At 48.5% G+C, this 21,157-nt stretch overlaps 1 protein-coding gene across 2 annotated transcripts in view; it reads right to left on the minus strand.

The window, feature by feature from the left end:
* Positions 1-21,157, minus strand: part of LEMD2 (LEM domain nuclear envelope protein 2) — a 406,431-nt gene that overhangs the window by 161,145 nt on the left and 224,129 nt on the right. The window lies entirely within an intron of this gene.

Consider the following 21,157-nt stretch of genomic DNA (forward strand, 5'->3'; position numbering starts at 1 on the left):
TCTCTGGAAAGGGGACGAACATCACTTGAGAGTCACAGCGCGCTCCTGGCAGAGCCCAATGCTGTGTTACACCCACCATTGCCTGCCGAGTGCCACACACCTCTGTGTTGTATTCCACTAGCTAGTGCATATGCTATGACACTCTAGCCCATGTGCACCGTAACACCACCCCGTGAATATGTCATGCCACACATGTCTTCGCACGGGTTATATTGCCCCATCTAACGTGCCTTCCTCGATGCCTATGTTATAACGCACAATGCTATGCCATACATATTACAATCTGGGATCCATATCTTTGTCACAGTGCATATGCAACGTTACACTCCCCACCACATATTTTATATTACAACTTTAGAGACTAGTTAGGTTACACAACACTGTCCTGTGCATATTACACTCCAAGGCGCATATCGCATAGCACGCGCTAGTGCCTGTGCTATCTCGCACTCTCCAATGAATCTGTCATTGCGCACAATGTATTGCATATTATATTTCACGCCCGGTTCATCTTGTATCACACTTTTTGGTGCATAGTTTATACCATACACTATATCTAGTTTTCATTTTCAATCGTGCTCTCAGAACTATGTTCTATATAACACTGTGTTCACCTACCCTTTTCACGGGCATTACATTTTGCGATAGGGGGTGGAGGGTCAGGGGGTGTTTCTGCCAAGTGAGCCCGGAGTCACAGTCACAAACGTCCTCTTCTTCCTGAATGAAAGTGAGATTATGCTGCATACTTGTTCATATTTTAAGTAGTCCGCACAGACACACGTTTTAAAAACAATAAAGTTCCTAATACCCGCCTTCTCTGAACAGTTAGCTTGCTGCCCCATCCCCCTCCTCCCTATCCTCTGTTGTGTGAATCCATGGACTAGCCTCCTCCCTCCTGCCATGCATGGTCTGATGTGCTGCCACTGCCCTCAATTTAGTATGATGTACCAGTCCACTCCTCCTGCCCTCCATTGCCCAATTCTATGCCCCATCATTGACCTCCTGCTTAAACTCTATGCATAGCTTGCTGCCCCTATTCTCCTTCCCCCTGCCCTCCGATGTCTTTGTGTATGCCCCTGCTCCATTCTTTTTGCCCACCATGTTCCATGGACCTGCCACTCCTATCTACTCTGAGTGTTCTGTTGAGCTGCCACTCCCCTCCTACCTGCCTAGCATTGTCAGATGACTGTAACCTGTCCCTGCCACCTCCACCCTGCCTGTCCACATGCCATGCCCCTATCCTCTTCCTCCTGTCCTACATGGTCCATTGTACTGCCACACCCTTCTGCCCTCCCTGGTCTGTTGTGCTGCAACTGCTCCTCCTGCCTGCCCCGTGCGGTCTGTTGTGAGGCCCCTTCCCCTGAACTTTTTTGTCTGTGCACAGGTCCTGACCCTCCCTTCTATCCTCCATCGTCCTTTGTGCATGCCCCTGCACCCTCCTTCTTGTCCATCATAGCCATTGTGCTACCACTAACCCTCCCACTTGCCATGCATGGTCTTCTGTGCTGCCATGGCCCCTCCCACCTTCCCTGTGTGGTCAGTTAGCTGCCCCTGAACCCCTCTCACCTTCCCTCCATGGTCTGTGTGTATGCCATCACAGTCTCACTGTTGCTCTTCATGGTGTGTCTTGTTTCTAGTGCCCATCCTGCCTGACCTCCATGGCTATCTTGCTGCTCCTGCCCTGCCCCCTTGCCCCCAGCCCTCTGTTTACATGTGCAGACCCCTACTCCCTCCCTCCTGGCTTGTCTGTTCCATTGTAATGCCCCTGATCCATCCCTCCTGCCCTTTATGGTCTGTTATGCTGCAGCTTTCTCTCCTGTCTGTCCATTGTGGTCCTGCTTCTTGCCCCTCTGTTCTCTGTTGTCCATGTGCATGGTCCTGTCCCCTCCCTCTTGCTTTCTATGGGTTGTTGTGCTGCACTCCCGTCCCGCATGCCCTGTGTGGTGTATTGTGCTGCTGCAAACCCTGATGCCTGCCCTGCAGGGTCAGTTTGGTGCACCTCTCCATGTCCCTCCTGTCCTCTGTTATCCAAGTCCATGTCCCTACCCCATTTACTTCCATGACCCAATGTACCATACTTGCGAACATTTTGAACTTGGTAAGAGGGAGATTTTGAAAAGAAACCGGGGTATTGATTTTCCCCTTTGAGTTACATTGAAAAAGAGGAGATTGTAGACAGGAGACAGATAAAATAAAGCCCATTTGAGCTTAAAAACATTGGACGTGGGGGCGTGGCCAAGCCGGCTACGATGGCGGCTGTGGTGTGCTGAGGCTCCGTGATCGGGCTTGTAATCTGCCCGTTTCCAGGCGTTGCTCGCAACCAGAAAACGAGCACCGGACACCGGAGCAGGTCCTGTGTCTGCCGGAGTGCTCGCCAGGAGCTCAGCGCCGTAGACAGGCGGCGGTGCGGCCGCCGCATCGGAGCTCTGGGCTGCAAGATGGCGGACGCTCGGTCCGGAGGAGCGGACTAGGGGGTGCATTCGAGGTTCCCAGAGCCGGCGCGACCCCCGGTGCGCCACAATTCACACCCGGAGGGCGGACAATACCGACCCCTGAGCAGGGGGTGACGGAGGGTGCTGGACTTTTCAGGAGTGCGCCCATTGCCGGTCCCGGAGCCCGGGAAGGGGACGAGCGGCCATTATGAAACTAGGACGGGCTTCCTCCGACGGCGGACCCAGCGGAGGGCCCCGCGTTGCGGTACCTGCTCGGGGCGGTGCCCCCTTCACCCGGTGTCCCGGGATCGCGGAGCCGGCTGGTCGCCCCCGGCCTGGTGGCAGGCCCCCACGATTCTCCCGTCACAACCAGTCCGTCTGACCTCAAGATGGCGCCGGCGATGTGGTGCAAGCATGATCGAGGTGAGCTACGCCCCCGGGTCGGCGCACTCGCAGGAGTACCCCACAGCTGAGCGGCTCCTATTATAAACTGCATAGACATAGACGGTGGCCCACCGCCGGCACATAGGCATGACACCGGGATAGATAGTACCCCTGTACATAGAAGGAGAGCCCCTTAACCCCTGGACATTATACGGAGGACTACAGCGGCGTTCCCAGAGGGGTGCCCGACCCCTAGGGGCAACAATACCGTCGACGGGGAATCCCCCTCCCCCGGCGGGGAACCTTTGAATCAACGGCTCGCTTGCCTCACTCTGCCGGCCGACGATCTGGGCCCACGTCGTTGCCCCGGTCGCCAAGATGGGGAAACCGTGAGCGACCCAACACACGGCGGTACCTGAAACAGCCCCAGAGAACATGCCGAAGACTCGGACATGGGCGAACACAGAGGCATCACAGGCCGATCCCACTATATCAGCCAAGCTGGATCAGGTCCTCGCGGCCATCGAGCTCCCCAGAGTCTCTATGGAGGAGAGACTCGGGACCCTGGCAACGGACATCAGCATTATCCGCGACGATCATCGCAAACTGGCGGACAAAGTAAAAGATGGGGAAAAAACGGTGGCCGAGCTGCAACCCATGATCGGGGCACACCAGAAGTCGCTGCAGGAGGTCCTACATCGTTTGACCATTATAGAGGAAGGCGCGGACGATTTAGAAGGACGCTCAAGACGCTGCAACATTCGCGTGCTGGGTTTGCCAGAAGGAATTGAAGGTACAACCCCCCTGCAATACATGGAAACCTGGGTGAAATCCTTCACCCCCGAGACGGACCGGTCTGCTTTCTTTTCGTTGGAACGAGCTCACAGGGTCCCAGCCCGTAGGCCGCCGCCGGGTGCGGCTCCAAGACCAATGCTGGCAAAGTTCCTCCATTACCGGGACAGGGATGCGGTGCTGCGTGCGGCACGAGTGGCAGGCGCCCTGCAGGTCGAAAACAAGCAGATCATGGTCTTCCCGGATTACGCAAGAGCAGTGCAGCAACAACGGTCTTCCTTCCTGAACGTGAAACGCCGCCTCCGGGAGAATAAAATTCAGTACTCTTTGCTCTTTCCAGCCCGCCTCAAGGTAATCCATAACGGCTCCACTGTTTTTTTCACCACCGCCTTGGAAGCGCAGGATTGGGCGGATCAACACTGCTCGCAGCAATCTAGAGCAGACACCATGAGAGACCCGAACCCCAAACTATCGCGACCCAGGAGACGAACTCAGAAGCGCCCACGCGGTGGTGCAAGTGGCGGGACCAAGTTGCGCACCCAAGATTCTCCCGACCTGGAACAGATTGTGAGGGAAAGAAGGGAGGCCCTGCAGGCGGTGATCAATTTGCAGACGCCCTCCCAGCAGGACGACATAGATCGTCCCCCGCACATCTTCACATCTGAGGGGGAGAATGACAGCGACGGCTCCCTGTCGGGCGGAGATTCTGTGACACCCCCTCTGGTCACTCCTCAGACGGCGGACCTCATTCTGGATGGACAATCAAGGACTCTTGTACCGTAAGAGGGGTTTGCTGGGACACTAACTAACCAGGGTGGTTATCTTCACGTATCACTCCCTAACTATAGACACCTTGGCCGACAATTGACGATACGAGCAACGCTCACTTATCCTCTTTAAGGCCCGATCCGCGTATCGTCTTACGCACCCACACCGCCGCCCCCATCATTCATTGCTGTACCTCCAGTCTTAGGGAGCGCAGGTTTGGACGCATCGTCTCTGGCGATGGGTCCTTGGCATTGGGAACGTTTCCCGACCCCAGTTATGCAGTTAGTTTTCCCAGTTCAGCATTATCCCAACTCCCTCCCTGGAATAACGCAGACCCGGATACCCACAGTACATAGTCATCTAGCGGTGTGGGATACACACACTCACATGCAGTTGGGTTGGCCCTGCTTAGCATCTTCCACCTAGGATGCTTGTTTCCAGTCCAGGGAGGACCTGGCTTGGCAGTTCGGGCTGGACTGTTCCCATGGGGCACAGGGTCAAGACTGATTTGCATATGGCTGGGTTCAAACTGGAATGGCATGGTGAGCAAAAAAACGATGGATTTAGGCCCAGATCTCTGTACTGGGGTGAATGTATGACATTGTTCTGCATTCTGTCCATCAATTGTTGTTTTTGCATTTGTCACCCCGAGTGGGAAGGGTATGCTCAGACGTGAGTCCCTTGCTCTCCATGCCACTGGAATCAAGCTATCCTGGCTGATGAGGGCTGAAAGCCCGAAACCGGTCCTTGGATGCTTGTTTCCAGTCCAGGGAGGACCTGGCTTGGCAGTTCGGGCTGGACTGTTCCCATGGGGCACAGGGTCAAGACTGATTTGCATATGGCTGGGTTCAAACTGGAATGGCATGGTGAGCAAAAAAACGATGGATTTAGGCCCAGATCTCTGTACTGGGGTGAATGTATGACATTGTTCTGCATTCTGTCCATCAATTGTTGTTTTTGCATTTAGCATCTTCCACCAGGCACAGGCCCCGATCATCACCCGCCGTCGCTGAGACATGGCACTGATTACACCACATTCGGACATCTCTGTCCTCACCCTCAACGTCAGAGGGCTTCACACCCCGAGCAAGCGGTATGCAGTGTACTCATATGCTAAACGCCACAACGCGCAGATAGCATTTCTACAGGAGACACATCTTATTGCGAAGGAAGTGGGGAAACTACAGGCTAAATGGCGGGGTACCATATGCGCCACGAGCTACTCCGCGTACGCACGAGGGGCACTGATTTGGATTCGACCGGGTACTCCCTTCCGGGAACTCCGTAGGGTTGTGGATAAGGACGGCAGATACACGCTGTTAGAGGGCATCTTGGATGGGCAGACAGTACTCCTTGGTAGCATATATGCCCCCAAGGGTAGAGCAAGACAAATTTTGGGATCACCTCACCGGGATTCTAGCCCCTTTTGCCTCTATTCCCTGGATCTTAGGTGGAGACTATAACTGCACGCTAGACCTACACTTAGACAGATCTCACCCCCCTCCAGTACACTCTCCATCCCTCAGGCAGACCAATAGGTTTCGTGCGTGGCTCACACACTGGGCGCTTACTGATGCGTGGCGGTCGCGCCACCCACAGACCCGGCTGTACTCCTTCTACTCCATCCCGCATAATCTACGGGTCCGTCTCGACAGATTCCTATGCACAGCAGCAATACTGCCTAAAATTACCCACACGGACTACTTGGGTAGAGTCATCTCTGATCACGATGCCCATATCCTACGACTTAGCTGGAGGCCCCCACACCCTCCCGTGCCCACCTGGCGCTTGCCGCGAGACTGCCTCTCTGATCACGTCTTTCGACACGAACAGGAACATAGCATTCTAGGTTACTTTACACACAATGCAGGCACAGCTTCCTCAACATTAGTGGAATGGGACACATTTAAGGTAGTGGCCCGAGGAGAATTCATAAAACAAATTGCGGGGGTCAAGCGCACGTTGGAACTGGCACTTACCACAGCTGAGCTACACCTCGCCGAAGTCACTAAACAGGACACCACATCCGAAGAGGGGACACAACGCTTAGCCAGGGCCAAAACAGATTATCAATCCGCCTGTGCGGATCTCCGCCGATACAACTTCAGATCGTATGCCGCTCGGATGCATAAAGACAGAGACAAAACGGGCACATTACTAGCTTGGCTGGCCAAGCAAGACACAGATGTAAAGCCCCTCACAGAGATCCTGGACGCCCAGGGTACACTGGTGTGCTCCCAGACTGAGATTTTGGGGGTGTTTCAGGGCTATTATGCGAAAACTTATGAGGGTCCAACCCCTACCTCGCGGGACACGGTGGATAGTTTCCTGGACCCCCTGACCCTCCCAACAGTCACAAGGACAGATAGGGAGGCCCTAGAATTGCCGATAACAGCGACTGATGTGACCCAAGCCTTACGCGCCATGGCTCACAACAAGGCGCCGGGTTTAGATGGGCTTCCGCTCGAATATTATACAACTTTTTCTACATGTTTGGTCCCCCGATTGGTGGAGATGTTCGCGGTAGCGCTTGAAAAGGGGGAACTACCGAGATCCTTGCGTGAATCAGTGATCGTGACTTTTCTAAAGCCACATCGCGATCCGCAGCAAATGGCCTTCTACCGCCCTATATCGCTCCTTTCCGCTGATTGCAAACTCCTCGGAAAGATATTGGCGGACAGATACGCACAAGTTATATGCCACCTGGTTCATCAGGACCAATGCGGATTTATTCCAGGTAGACGCACCTCCCAGAACATACGTCGCATATTTCACGTTCAAGACCAAGTACAAGGGACATACCCCCGGTCTGCCTGTCTCATCCTGGACCTCGAGAAAGCATTCGATACCCTCACGTGGCAGTATCTTTTCGCGGTTCTACCGCGGGCGGGCCTTGGCCCCACTCTCCTCGCGTACACACAACTCTTATACACGAATCTCACCTCACGGGTTCGCCTGGGCCGGTACATATCGGCAGAATTAGCGGTCCGGAGGGGCACTAGACAGGGCTGCCCGCTGTCCCCCTTACTATTTGCCCTAGCTGTCGAGCCCCTGGCCGTACGGCTGCGCCAGGAGGGAGAGCACTGGGGCATTCCCATAGCGGACACAACACATAGCGTTTCCATGTACGCGGACGATCTGTTAATATACGTGCGAGACATCGAGGACGATCTGACCTCCCTTTGGGTGACAATCACTGAATTCGCGGCAGCCTCTGGATTACAGGTGAATTGGGATAAGTCCACCATATACCCGCTACACCCGAATCTGCCCCCTCGGGAGGTCCGGTTGGGTGACCGGAGAGTGCCTTGGAGCACGGAAGCGCCCCGGTACCTCGGGATCCGCCTTTATCATTCCCCCACTGATATTTTTGAGGGTAATCATTGTAGGGCGCTGGCAGGCATTAGAGCCGCAGTCAGATTTTGGAAAAGCCTCCCACTGGCCCCCGATAGGCCGGATAGCATTAGCCAAAATGATAATAGTCCCACGATTATTATACTATTTCACCAACCTCCCAGTGATTCCGCCTAGAACCTTCTTTCAGGATCTGGACTCAATTCTCAGTGCGTTGATCTGGGGTTCTGCTAGACACAGAATAGCACTGAAAAAACTGCAATTACCCACCACGCAGGGTGGCCTGGGTGCTCCATCCTTCGAGACCTACTTTTTGGCGGCACAACTACAGTGGCTCTCCCACTGGACGGCGGACCGGTATACGCTGGAGACGCACACCTTGACGGGACGGGTATCCCTTGCGGAAGTCCGTCGGTTATTGGTTCCGGGCACCAAACCGAAGCGTACCTATCCCCTGCAGGTCGTAGTGGCACGGCGGTGCATGCAACGAATACATCGCATGTCATCAGAGATACCCTTGTATTCCCCTCTATTTCCATTAATTGGGTGGCCCAATCGCGAACATCAGTACACAAATAACATGCTCACCACATGGACGTTTTGCGGTATCACCGAGATGGAGTCCCTCTTTGAAGACGGACAGCTTAGGCCATTCCAAAACCTCATGGCAGACTACGATCTCCCCCCGGGCCAATTCCTGCTTCACCGCCAACTGTTAGATAGTTATCGACCGCACCATGACCTCTCGAGGGGGGAGCCACCCACACATCCAGTCATCCACACGATTCTACATATGGGAGTGGGTAGACACCTAACCACATGGCTCTACAAAGCCATACGGGAGCTCACCAATAAACCACTGGTGTCCCTACGTGCCATCTGGGAGGAGGAAATCGGACGTTCATTGCACGAGAAGGAATGGGAAAGAGCCCTAGAATATGCTAAGAAGGTGTCCAGAAATGCACGCTTCAAGAATATACAATTTTATATCCTCCATAGTGCTTACCTGACACCAGTACGTCTCCAGCGCTTCTACCCGGACACTGAGTTCCTCTGCCCCAGGTGCCAATCACAGGACGCAGATTTCCAACACATGTTCTGGAGCTGCCCCACAATCAGTTCTTTTTGGCAGCACATTCATACTGCCCTACAGGACCTCACAGGGATCAAGTCTTTGAACACATGGGAGGCCAGCGCACTAGGTATCGCTCGAACACATAAACAACACAAAGTGCAGACCCGTTTTTATTCCCTAGCGGTGTTGTTAGCTAAACGCAGTATTGCTATGCACTGGCGTACTCCCACTGGTCCCCCGCTAGCAGCTTGGGCGGGAGCGACACACAAATGGGCGGCGGCAGAGGAGGACACATTACGGGAGGAGGAGGTAAAGGGCACCCGCAAACATCCCATTTCAATGGACTGGGCCATGTTATTGAATCGCTTTAAGCAATTGACCCCTGGCGAGGACTCACACGGGGGCACACCTACGCGAACAGCCTTACCAACACAGCCTTCGTCAGTGATCGACTAGACCCTCCCTACTCTGGGGGCCCGATTGCGTCGCGAGCAACCTCATGACGTGTGTCGGCACTTCTGCCGGCCTGGTGTAAACGTCAGCTCAGCTGTAAGATATTGACACGGTACACACACATACGCTTAACCCAGTGGCAGATAAGAGAGCCCGGACGCGATTTTCCATACCCAACCCCTAGTTCTTCCTGTATTTTACCCCAGTTCACGTGGCATATTCACTACCAGGACCCATAGGGTTTACAACTTGTGTATCCAGCAACCATTGTACACATGATTAATTATGGGGGATATTGGATACTGTAATAAGCAATCTCATGGATTGAATGATTTATCTGATCTATATTACAATAAACCTGAAATGCCAATAAAAACATGTTACAAAAAAAAAAACATTGGACGTTTCCTGGCTGAATCGGGTCTGTTGACATGTATGGTTGTACTACCATTGCCTCTTCCTTCTGCCCACAATGGTCTGTTACATTGCCACAGCCTCTCTTGCAAGTCCTGTATTGTTGGTTTGTTGCCCCTGCCCCCCTTTCCACTGCCCTCCATAGTCTCTTGTGCTGCCACGGCCCTTCCTGCCTGCTCAGTGTGGTTAAATTGTTGCCTTTGCACCCTCCTACCTGCCTTCAATTTTCAGAGTCCGTGCCCCTGGCCTCTGCCTCTCAACAGTATCCTAATGAACAACTAGATTGCTAACATTCTATATTTATTACAAAAGTGTGGAACGCCTGACGTCATCTTGATGTAATCAAAACTGTAATACCTAGAGCATTTCCTTTAGAAATTACATATATGAGAGGGTCTTATTGGCATCAAAATTATGGTTAGTGCTCTAAAAGACTAAATTAAGGACATATTTTCTGAGTTTTCAAATAGCGAGAAAGCACTTTTAAATTATTTGTATTCTTTATGTTTTTTTATCCAGTTGACCACTTGATTAAATGTTGCACTTAGGGGAGAGGATGTGGTGTTACTTCCAGAACTGCAGACTTTGCAACTGGGGAACCAGGTTGGAGTTTCTGCTTCAGCTAGACATTCTGTGATTCTGGTCAAATCACTTAGTCTCCCCATGTCTACAACCAAAATGAATTTGTTCTTGTGTGATGTAACCAATGCTCATGTAAAGCACTCCAATACCTGACAAGTCTGCACTATATAACACTGCAAAAACACAAAATAATAAGTGTTTTGCACACTTCTGTCATTGGGCTATATTTGGGCTACATCTGGGTGATTTTGGGCTACATTTGGGCTCTTTTGTCTCGGGTGGCCATCTTGGGAGATTTATTTGTTATGAAGTTTCCTAATTTCCTCATGTACTGCAGTCTCCTCAGTAGGAAATGCTTTCAGTTTTTTACTTTGATTCCATCATGAAGGTATTCAGATATGTCACACATTTGCCATAAATTCTGAATGTTAGCACTCTAGTTGCTCATTAGATCACTGTAGTAAAACTACTGTTCACCATGGAAGTCTGCTCCTGGTATTAAAAGTGCATGTTTCAGTCTGCATGTCAGAATTTTTTAATGAAATAGAAGAGGATTTGAGAAGTCACTCAAAATGTGCCCTCATTTTCTTTCTTCAGCATTAATCATAATTTCTATGGCAAAATGAACCCCCTCATTGTGTTCCTTTTTAAATTAAATGTTTTAAGTGTTACCAGTTTATTCCAATCAAGATGGCTTCAGGTGTGCCATACTTTTGTCATAATGAAGACAGTAAGCGCTCTAGTTGTTTTTAAGAACACTCTGGGACATTCTGTCATTGGGCTATACTTGGGCTACATCTGGGTGATATTTGGGCTACATTTGGGCTCTTTTGTCTCTGGTGGCCATCATTTGTTATGAAGTTTCCTAATTTCCTCATTTACTGCAGTCTCCTCAGTAGGAAATACTTTCAGTTTTTTACTTTGATTCCAAAGGCATTCAGATGTGTCACACATTTGCCATAAATTCTGAATGTTAGCACTCTTTTTGCTCATTAGATCACTGTAGTAAAGCTACTGCTCACCAGGGAAAACTGCTGCTGGTATTTAAAGTGCATGTTTCAGTCTGCATGTCAGAATTTTTTAATGAAATAGAAGAGGATTTGAGAAGTCACTCAAAATGTGCCCTAATTTTTCTTTCTGCAGCACTAATCATACTTTTTATGGAAAAATGAACCCCCTCATTTTGTTCCTTTTTAAATTAAATGTTTTAAGAGTTACCACTTTAATCCAAGCAAGATGGCTTCAGGTGTGCCATACGTTTATCATAAGTAGGACTGTTAGCGCTCTAGTTGTTCTTTGGAACACTCTGGGAAGCTGCAGTAGAACACAAAGGAATCAACTGACAGTCTCTGCCCTTGTTGGATGTACATGTTTTACTGAGAATGTCAGACTTCATTCTCACATGACTGAGAAAGATAATGTGAATTTACAGAAAATAAGCTCTCCGTTTAGCTTATAGATCACCTTCCAAACCTCTGTGGGAAAAGCATGAGAAAATATTTTTCTCTCAATCATGATATCCCAGCAGAAGGCTTTTTCACATGGTGAAATCACCTTCGAACATACCACAATTCCTAAAATGAGTATGGTACCATCAACAAATGATTTATAATGTAACTAAAGTCTTAAAACCTTCTATTAACTGCAATACTTTTTAATAAGGTGCTATCATGTATATTGGTCCCAAGATGGCTGCCAACACTTCTTGGATGAAGTGCTGACAGCCAATCAGATCTCAGGATGAGATGTGTAGTTAGGCTCCGCCCACATATATATATATGATTTTACTTTTGATTTTCTCAGGAACTACTGAACAGATTGACACCAGACCTGCAAAAGGCACATCCCTGACCTGAGGACTACCTCTCTGCCAAATTTCAAGTAATTCTGTTCAGCCGTTCGGGCTGTACCTTGGACTAAAGGTCCCTATGGAAAATTGCATGGGGAAAACGCGTTTTGGGACCCCCCTTTTTTCTCCGCCCCCGCTTGACGAATCCCCCCGAGACTTTCAGGGTAGGAGCAGAGCGGAGCGCCCCACCTATTTTGAAAATTTCGCGAGGATTCGTCAAACGGCGCCAAAGTTATTCCAAATAGAATGTTGCGGATTTCCTATGGAAACACGGTCCTAACTATAACTATCTACTGGCGACAGCCAGTAGATAATACATACACATACATATATATATAATTCACTGAAAAAACCATAGGTTTCAGGGGCGTTATAGTTAGCTGGAGTGCAGCCACATATACACAAAGTGAGGGACTGATACAGATATTTACACATTTAAACATTACTCACTAAGCCATGTATTCACTAAAATACACTTAATCAGTCAGTTATACAATCAATTTTTCAAAATAAATCATCCATTTAGACACTTATATGCCCATTTATTCTTCCATCGACCTTGAGATATACATATATAAAACATATGTAATTTTCTGAAAAACACACATCCACTGGATGATGTCATCAGTGATGTCATTTGAGATGTCATCAGTGATGTCATGAGTGATGTCACTGACCATGTCATGAGTGATGTAATATGTGACGTCATCAGCAGTGCATTGCGGGCGCGCGAGTTATAGTTAGCTGAACTAACTATAACGGGGGAATTTCAATGGTTTTGTACGAGTGAAAACTCCAGCTAACTATAACGCCCCTGAAACCTATGGTTTTTTCAGTGAATTTCTAAGGTTTTTTAAATGCTAATTCCTAACTATAACGTGCCTGAAACCTATGTTTTTTTCAGTGAATTTCAAAGGTTTTTTAAATGCTAATTTCTAACTATGCCTACAGAGATAGGACATGTGAAGAAAGAAGAAACGCACAGAAAGAAAAAAAAGAAATGCAGAAAGAAGCAACAGAAGTCCTCAAAGACGAAGAAAAGTGCAGGAAGAAGGATAACGTGCAGAAAGAACAAACGGAAGAGCAGAAAGAAGCCTTGTTGCAAAATCATCCTGTACCCTCAACTTTTTCAGACGGATACTGGTGGTAACGGAGTCTGACTAACCAGTCCTAGAGCCAGTGCTATGTTAAAAGACACTCACTCAGAATACAGTGAAAACACCTACATACACTAGGGAACACTATGCGTTGGGGTCCCCCTGTGATCAGCATGACCTCCTCTGTAAGCCCCTAGTATATAATAGGGCAGGGGATTAAAACTACCTCTTAAAACGGGCCACAGGGCGTGTTTGCACACGTCACCTCAGGCCCAGTCCCCTCACTTCCCCACTGTGTAAACACGCCCTGTGGCCGTTTTAAGTTGGGAGATTAAGTCCCCTTGAATCCTGATGGTCCCTAGGGTCCAACTAGACCACTAGGAACCTCCAGTAAGCGTCACAGAGCTGCGTTGCAGAGAGATGTAAAAAGGGGCACGGCCTAGACCACCTCTCTGCAACGCAGCTCAGTGGCGCTTACTGGAAGCACCTGGTGGGCTAGTTAGCCCCCAGGGGCCCTCAGGATTGAAGGGGAATTATTTCCCCAACTTAAAACGCGCCACAGGGCTTGTTTGCACACGTTAACTCAGGCCCCGTCCCCTTCCTTCCCCACTGTGTAAACATGCCCTGTGGCCGTTTTTTAAGTTGGGAGATTAAGTCCCCTTGAATCCTGAGGATCCCTAGGGGCAAAATAGCCCACTAGGTACGTCCAAGTAAGCGCCATTGCAGAGAGGTGTAAAAAGGGGCACGGACAGCACCACCTCTCTGCAACGCAGAGCAGTGGCACTTACTGGAAGCACCTGGTGGGCTAGTTGGCCCCCAGGGTCCCTCAGGATTGAAAGGGAATTATTTCCCCAACTTAAAACGCGCCACAGGGCGTGTTTGCACACGTCACCTCAGGCCCCGTCCCCTCCCTTCACCACTGTGTAAAGGCGCCCTGTGGCCGTTCTAAGTTGAGAGATTAAGTCCCTGTGAATCCTAAGGGTCCCTAGGGTCAAACTAGCCCACTAGGTACCTCCAGTAAGCGCCACAGAGCTGCGTTGCATAGAGGTGTAAAAAGGAGCGTGGCCTCAGAACACCTGTCTGCAACGCAGCTTCCTGGCGCACACTGGAGATACCTGTTGGGCTAGTTGGCCCTCAGGGACCCTCAGTATTGAAGGGGAATTAATTCCCCAACTTACAACTGGCAAGGGGGCGCATTTGCAGAGTGCTGCAAGGAGGGGGCGTGGCCTCCAGCGCGATGCCGGTCTTTTATTTATTTTATTTTTTTAAGAAGGCGGGCTGTGTGCCCCCCTTCTTTTTCTAATTTACTGGCCCTGGGGACCCCATCCCCCAGGGCCTGCACCCTAATTTTTTTTGTTGAAAAAAATAAATTTGGCCCTCCCAAGGCCTTAATCGGCCCCGGGGACCCCAACCCCCGGGTCATGGCCTTTTTTTTATTTAAATTCTTTAGGAGGGGGCTGCGTTGCCCCCCTCCTCAGGCCACTAATGGCTCCGGGGACCCCATCCCCCGGGGCCGGCCTTTGTTTTTTATTATTTTAAAAATATATATATTTATAGAAACACCTAGGACATGCTGGACAAACCGTATGTACCCATCACCATGACGATTTGCGTGATATTCATTAAAAGGCGACTATGCATAGAATGAATCCACATGGAATGTATTTACACCGCTAGTGAAGCTCTGACGTGTCTGACGCCCTACCGTGCCTAATCCCGGAGCCCCCGCCGGTGGGTACTCTCCAAGTAGACACCCTTGTCGCTTATTTATACAAACATGGGTAGCTATTGACGGGCACATTTAATATACACGCACACCAAGCCATTCAATGGGGATTCGACAAAAATTCGACCAAACTATGCAAGAAACCCCCCTCACGGTTAATAAAAAAACACATCCACCGCCAGATGTGTAATACTTTTTATTTTACTCTCTGGAAAGGAGACGAACCTCACTTGAGAGTCACAGCGTGCTCCTGGCTGAGCCCAATGCTGTGTTACACCCACCAGTGCCCGCCAATTGCCTCACACCTCTGTGTTGTATTCCACCAGCTAGTGCGTATGCTATGACACTCTCTAGCCCATGTGCACTGTAACACCACCCCGTGAATATGTCATGCCACACTTGCCTTCGCACGGGTTATATTGCCCCATCTAACGTGCCTTCCTCGATGTGTATGTTATAACGCACAGCGCTATGCCATACATAGTACAATCTGGGATCCATATCTTTGTCACAGTGCATATGCAACGTTACACTCCCCCGCACATATTTTATATTACAACTTTAGAGACTAGTTATGTTACACAACACTGCCCTGTGCATATTACACTCCAAGGCGCATATCGCATAGCACGCGCTAGTGCCTTTGCTATCTTGCGCTCTCCAATGAATCTGTCATTGCGCACAATGTATTGCATATTATATTTCACGCCCCGGTTCATCTTATATCACACTGTTTGGTGCATAGTTTATACCATATACTACATCTAGTTTTCATTTTCAATCGTGCTCTCAGGACTATGTTCTATACAACACTGCTTCCACCTACCCTTTTGACGGGCATTACATTTTGCGATGGGGGTGGAGGGTCAGGGGGTGTTTCTGCCAAGTGAGCCCGGAGTCAAAGTCAAAAACGTCCTCTTCTTCCTGAATAAAAGTGAGATTATGCTGCATACTTGCTCCACCTTCTCTGAACAGTTAGCTTGCTGCCCCATCCACCTCCTCCCTATCGTCTGTTGTCTGAATCCATTGACTAGCCTCCTCCCTCCTGCCATGCATGGTCCGATGTGCTGCCACTGTCCTCCATTTAGCATGATGTACCAAGTCCACTCCTCCTGCCCTCCATTGCCCAATTCTATGGCCCATCATTGACCTCCTGCTTAGCCTCTGTGCTTAGCTTGCTGCCCCTTTTCTCCATCCCCCTGCCCTCCGATGTCTTTGTGCATGCCCCTGCTCCATCCTTTTTGCCCACTATGTTCCATGGACCTGCCACTCCTATCTACTCTGAGTGTTCTGTTGAGCTGCCACTCCCCTCCCACCTGCCTAGCATTGTCAGATGACTGTAACCTGTCCCTGCTACCTCCACCCTGCCTGTCCACATGCCATGCCCCTATCCCCTTCCTCCTGTCCTCCATGGTCCATTTTACTGCCACACCCTTCTGCCCTCCCTGATCTGTTGTGCTGCAACTGCTCCTCCTGCCTGCGCGCGCGGTCTGTTGTGAGGCCCCTTCCCCTGAACTCTCTTGTCTGTGCCCTAGTCCTGACCCTCCCTTCTATCCTCCATGGTCCTTTGTGCATGCCCCTGCACCCTCCTTCTTGCCCATCATAGCCATTGTGCTGCCACTAACCCTCCCGCTTGCCATGCATGGTCTTCTGTGCTGCCATGGCCCCTCCCACCTTCCCTGTGTGGTCAGCTAGCTGCCCCTGACCCCCTCTCACCTTCCCTCCATGGTCTGTGTGTATGCCACCATAGTCTCATTGTTGCTCTCCATGGTGTGTCTTGTTTCTAGTGCCCATCCTGCCTGACCTCCATGGTCATCTTGCTGCTCCTGCCCTGCCACCTTGCCCCCAGCCCTCTGTTTCCATGTGCAGACCCCCTATTCCCTCCCTCATGGCTTGTCTGTTCCATTGTAATGCCCCTGATCCGTCCCTCCTGCCCTTTATGGTCTGTTATGCTGCAGCTTTCTCTCCTGTCTGTCCATTATGGTCAGCTAGCTACCATTGCCTCTTTCCCATCTGTTCTCTGTTGTCCATGTGCATGGTCCTGTCCCCTCCCTATTGCTTTCTATGGATTGTTGTGCTGCACTCCCGTCCCGCATGCGCTGTGTGGTGTATTGTGCTGCTGCAATCCCTGATGCCTGCCCTGTAGGGTCAGTTTGGTGCACCTCTCCATGTCCCTCCTGTCCTCTGTTATCCGAGTCCATGTCCCTACCCCAATTCCTCCTGCCTACCATGATTCAATGTACCATACTTGCGAACATTTTGAACTTGGTAAGAGGGAGATTTTGAAAAATAACTGGGGTATTGATTTTCCCCTTTGAGTTACATTGAAAAAGAGGAGATTGTAGACAGGAGACAGATCAAATAAAGCCCATTTGAGCTTAAAAACATTGGACGTTCCTAGCTGAAACCAGTCTGTTGGCATGTATGGTTGTACTACCACTGCCTCTTCCTTCTGCCCACAATGGTCTATTGTATTGCCACAGCCTCTCTTGCCAGTCCTGTATTGTTGGTTTGTTGCCCCTGCCCCCCTTTCCACTGCCCTCCATAGTGTGTTGTGCTGCCACTGCCCTTCCTGCCTGCCCAGTGTGGTCAAATTGTTGCCTCTGCACTCTCCTACCTGCCTTCAATTTTCAGAGTCCGTGCCCCTGGCCTCTGCCTCTCAACAGTATCCCAATGAACAACTAGATTGCTAACATTCTATATTTATTACAAAAGTGTGGAACGCCTGACGTCATCTTGATGTAATCAAAACTGTAATACCTAGAGTATTTCCTTTAGAAATTACATATATGAGAGGGTCTTATTTGCATCAAAATTATGGTTAGTGCTCTAAAAAACTAAAATGAGGACATATTTTCTGAGTTTTCAAATAGCGACAAAGAACTTTTACATTATTTGTAATCTTTATGTTTTTTTATCCAGTTGACCACTTGATTAAATGTTGCACCTTGGCGAGAGGATGTGGTGTTACTTCCAGAGCTGCAGACTTTGCAACTGGGGAACCAGGTTGGAGTTTCTGCTTCAGCTCAACATTCTGTGATTGTGGTCAAATCACTTAATCTCCCCATGTCTACAACCAAAATGAATTTGATCTTGTGTGATGTAACCAATGCTCATGTAAAGCATTCTGATACCTGACAAGTCTGCACTATATAAAACTGCAAATACACATAAAATAAGTGTTTTGCACACTTCTGTCATTGGGCTACATGTGGGCTACATCTGGGTGATATTTGTGCTGCATTAAGGCTCTTTTGTGTCTGGTGGCCATCTTGGGAGATTTATTTGTTATGAAGTTTCCTAATTTCCTCAGTTACTGCAGTCTCCTCAGTGGGAATACTTTCAGTTTTTTATTTTGGTTCCATCAAGAAGGCATTCAGATGTGTCACACATTTGCCATAAATTCTGAATGTTAGCACTCTAGTTGCTCATTAGATCACTGTAGTAAAACTACTGCTCACCAGGGAAGTCTGCTGCTGGTATTCAAAGTGCATGTTTCAGTCTGCATGTCAGAATTTGTTTATGAAATAGAAGAGGATTTGAGAAGTCAAAATGTGCCCTAATTTTTCTTTCTGCAGAACTAATCATAATTTCTATGGCAAAATGAACCCCCTCATTTTGTTCCATTTTAAATTAAATGTTTTAAGTGTTACCACTTTATTCCATTCAAGATGGCTTCAGGTGTGCCATACTTTTGTCATAAGTAAGACTGTTAGCGCTCTAGTTGTTCGTTAGAACACTCTGGGACATTCTGTCATTGGGCTATACTTGGGCTACATCTGGGTGATATTTGGGCAACATTTGGGCTCTTTTGTCTCTGGTGGCCATTATGGGAGACCTATTTGTTATTATGTTTCCTAATTTCCTCATTTACTTCAGTCTCCTCAGTAGGAAATACTTTCAGTATTTTACTTTGATTCCATCAAGAAGGCATTCAGATGTGTCACAAATTTGCCATAAATTCAGAATGTTAGCACTCTAGTTGCTTATTAGATCACTGTAGTAAAGCTACCGCTCACCAGGGAAGTCTGCTGCTGGTATTGAAAGTGCATGTTTCAGTCTGCATGTCAGAATTTTTTAATGAAATAGAATTGGATTTGAGAAGTCACTCAAAATGTGCCCTAATTTTTCTTTCTGCAGCACTAATCATACTTTCTATGGCAAAATGAACCCCCTCATTTTGTTCCATTTTAAATTAAATGTTTTAAGAATTACCACTTTATTCCAACCAAGATGGCTTCAGGTGTGCCATACGTTTGTCATAAGTAGGACTGTTAGCGCTCTAGTTGTTCTTTAGAACACTCTGGGAAGCTGCAGTAGAACACAAAGGAATCAACTGACAGTCTCTGCCCTTGTTGGATGTACATGTTTTACTGAGAATGTCAGACTTCATTCTCACATGACTAAGAAAGATAATGTGAATTTACAGAAAATATGCTCTCAGTTAGCTTATAGATCACCTTCCAAACATCTGTGGGAAAAGCATGAGAAAATAGTTTTCTCTCACACATGATTCATGATATCACAGCAGAAGGCTTTTTCACATGGTAAAATCACCTTAGAACACACCACAATTCCTAAAATGAGTATGGTACCATCAACAAATGATTTATAATGTAACTAAAGTCTTAAAACCTTCTATTAACTGCAATGCTTTTTAATGAGGTGCTATCATGAATATTGGTCCCAAGATGGCTGCCAACACTTCTTGGATGAAGTGCTGACAGCCAATCAGATCTCACGATGAGATGTGTGGTTAGGCTCCGCCCAGATATATATATGAGATTTTACTTTTGATTTTCTCAGGAACTACTGAACCGATTTACACCATTTAAGCAAAAGGCACATGCCTGACCTGAGGACTACCTCTTTGCCAAATTTCAAGTAATTCTGTTCAGCCGTTCGGGCTGTACCTTCGACTAAAGGTCCTATGGGAAAATGCATGGGGAAAACGCGTTTTGGGACCCCCCTTTCTCAGCCCCCGCTTGACGAATCACCCCGAGACTTTCAGGGTAGGAGCTGAGCGGAGCACCCCATTAGTTTTGAAAATTTCATGAAGATAAGTCAACCGGCGCCAAAGGTATTCAAAATAGAATTTTCCGATTTCCTATGGGAACTCGGTTCTAACTATAACTATCTACTGGCGACCGCCAGTAGATAATATATATGTATATATAGATATATATACACATACACACACACATAGTATAACAATAGCACAGCTAAAAAGGAATATGCTACTTACCAGTATGCATCTGTTCTTGGCATGTAGAGCTGCAGATCTACACACTGTGCATAGATCGCCATCTGGTGTTGGGCCCGGATGTTGCAGTTTTTCTCTGGGAAAGTCTTTGAAAGTCACAAGGTATGTGACTCCTCCTTTGGATCGTATTGCGCATGGGCTTCGGCTCCATCCTCAGATTGTTTTTCGCCAGCAGGGAAATGATGGAGCTTTGTAAGAAACAGGAAAGATGCCCATGTGTGCTGTATCTAAATAAGATAAAACTGGAACAGATAAAGGTAGCCGGGGAGGCGGGTGGGCGTGTGTAGATCTGCAGCTCTACATGCCAAGACCAGATGCATACTGGTAAGTAGCATATTCCGTTCGAGGCATATGAGCTGCAGATTACACACTGTGCATAGATTGTGTAGCAGTACCCCCTCTTAGCGGCGACCACCAGTATCTGTTGCAGTTGTTTGAAACAGTGTTTTAAGGACAGCCTGGCCCACACTAGCTTATTGTTTAGTTTGCACATCTACACAATAGTGTTTAGTGAAAGTGTGCAGTGTAGACCATGTAGCTGCTTTGCAGATATCATCTAAGGTGATGTTCCCTAAAAATGCCATAGAAGCCCCTATCTTACGTGTAGAGTGGGCTTTAGGGGGAACAGATAGCATTCGTTTTGCTTTGTGGTAGCAAATCTGTATGCATTTAACAATCCACCTAGCTATCCCAGATTTGGAGATGGGGTTGCCTTTGTGTGGTGGTGAGAAAGACACAAATAATTGTTTGGTCTTTCGAAAAGGTTGTGTTCTCTCGATGTAGTAGATGTGAGAAAGTGGCTCTGTATATACTGTTCCCTAATAGGTACAGGGTGTACAGAGTCCACAGTCCCCCAGAGGCTGATAGAGGTCAAAGTTAGGTATGACCTTACTCTCAAAAGTGGTAGCTTGGTCGAGCAGTAAGGCAGTACCAGAGGACAGTGTAAAGCATTTATTGTACACACTCAG

Source organism: Triturus cristatus, chromosome 1_1 (genome assembly GCF_964204655.1).
Source record: "Triturus cristatus chromosome 1_1, aTriCri1.1, whole genome shotgun sequence".
Lineage (NCBI taxonomy): Eukaryota > Metazoa > Chordata > Amphibia > Caudata > Salamandridae > Triturus > Triturus cristatus.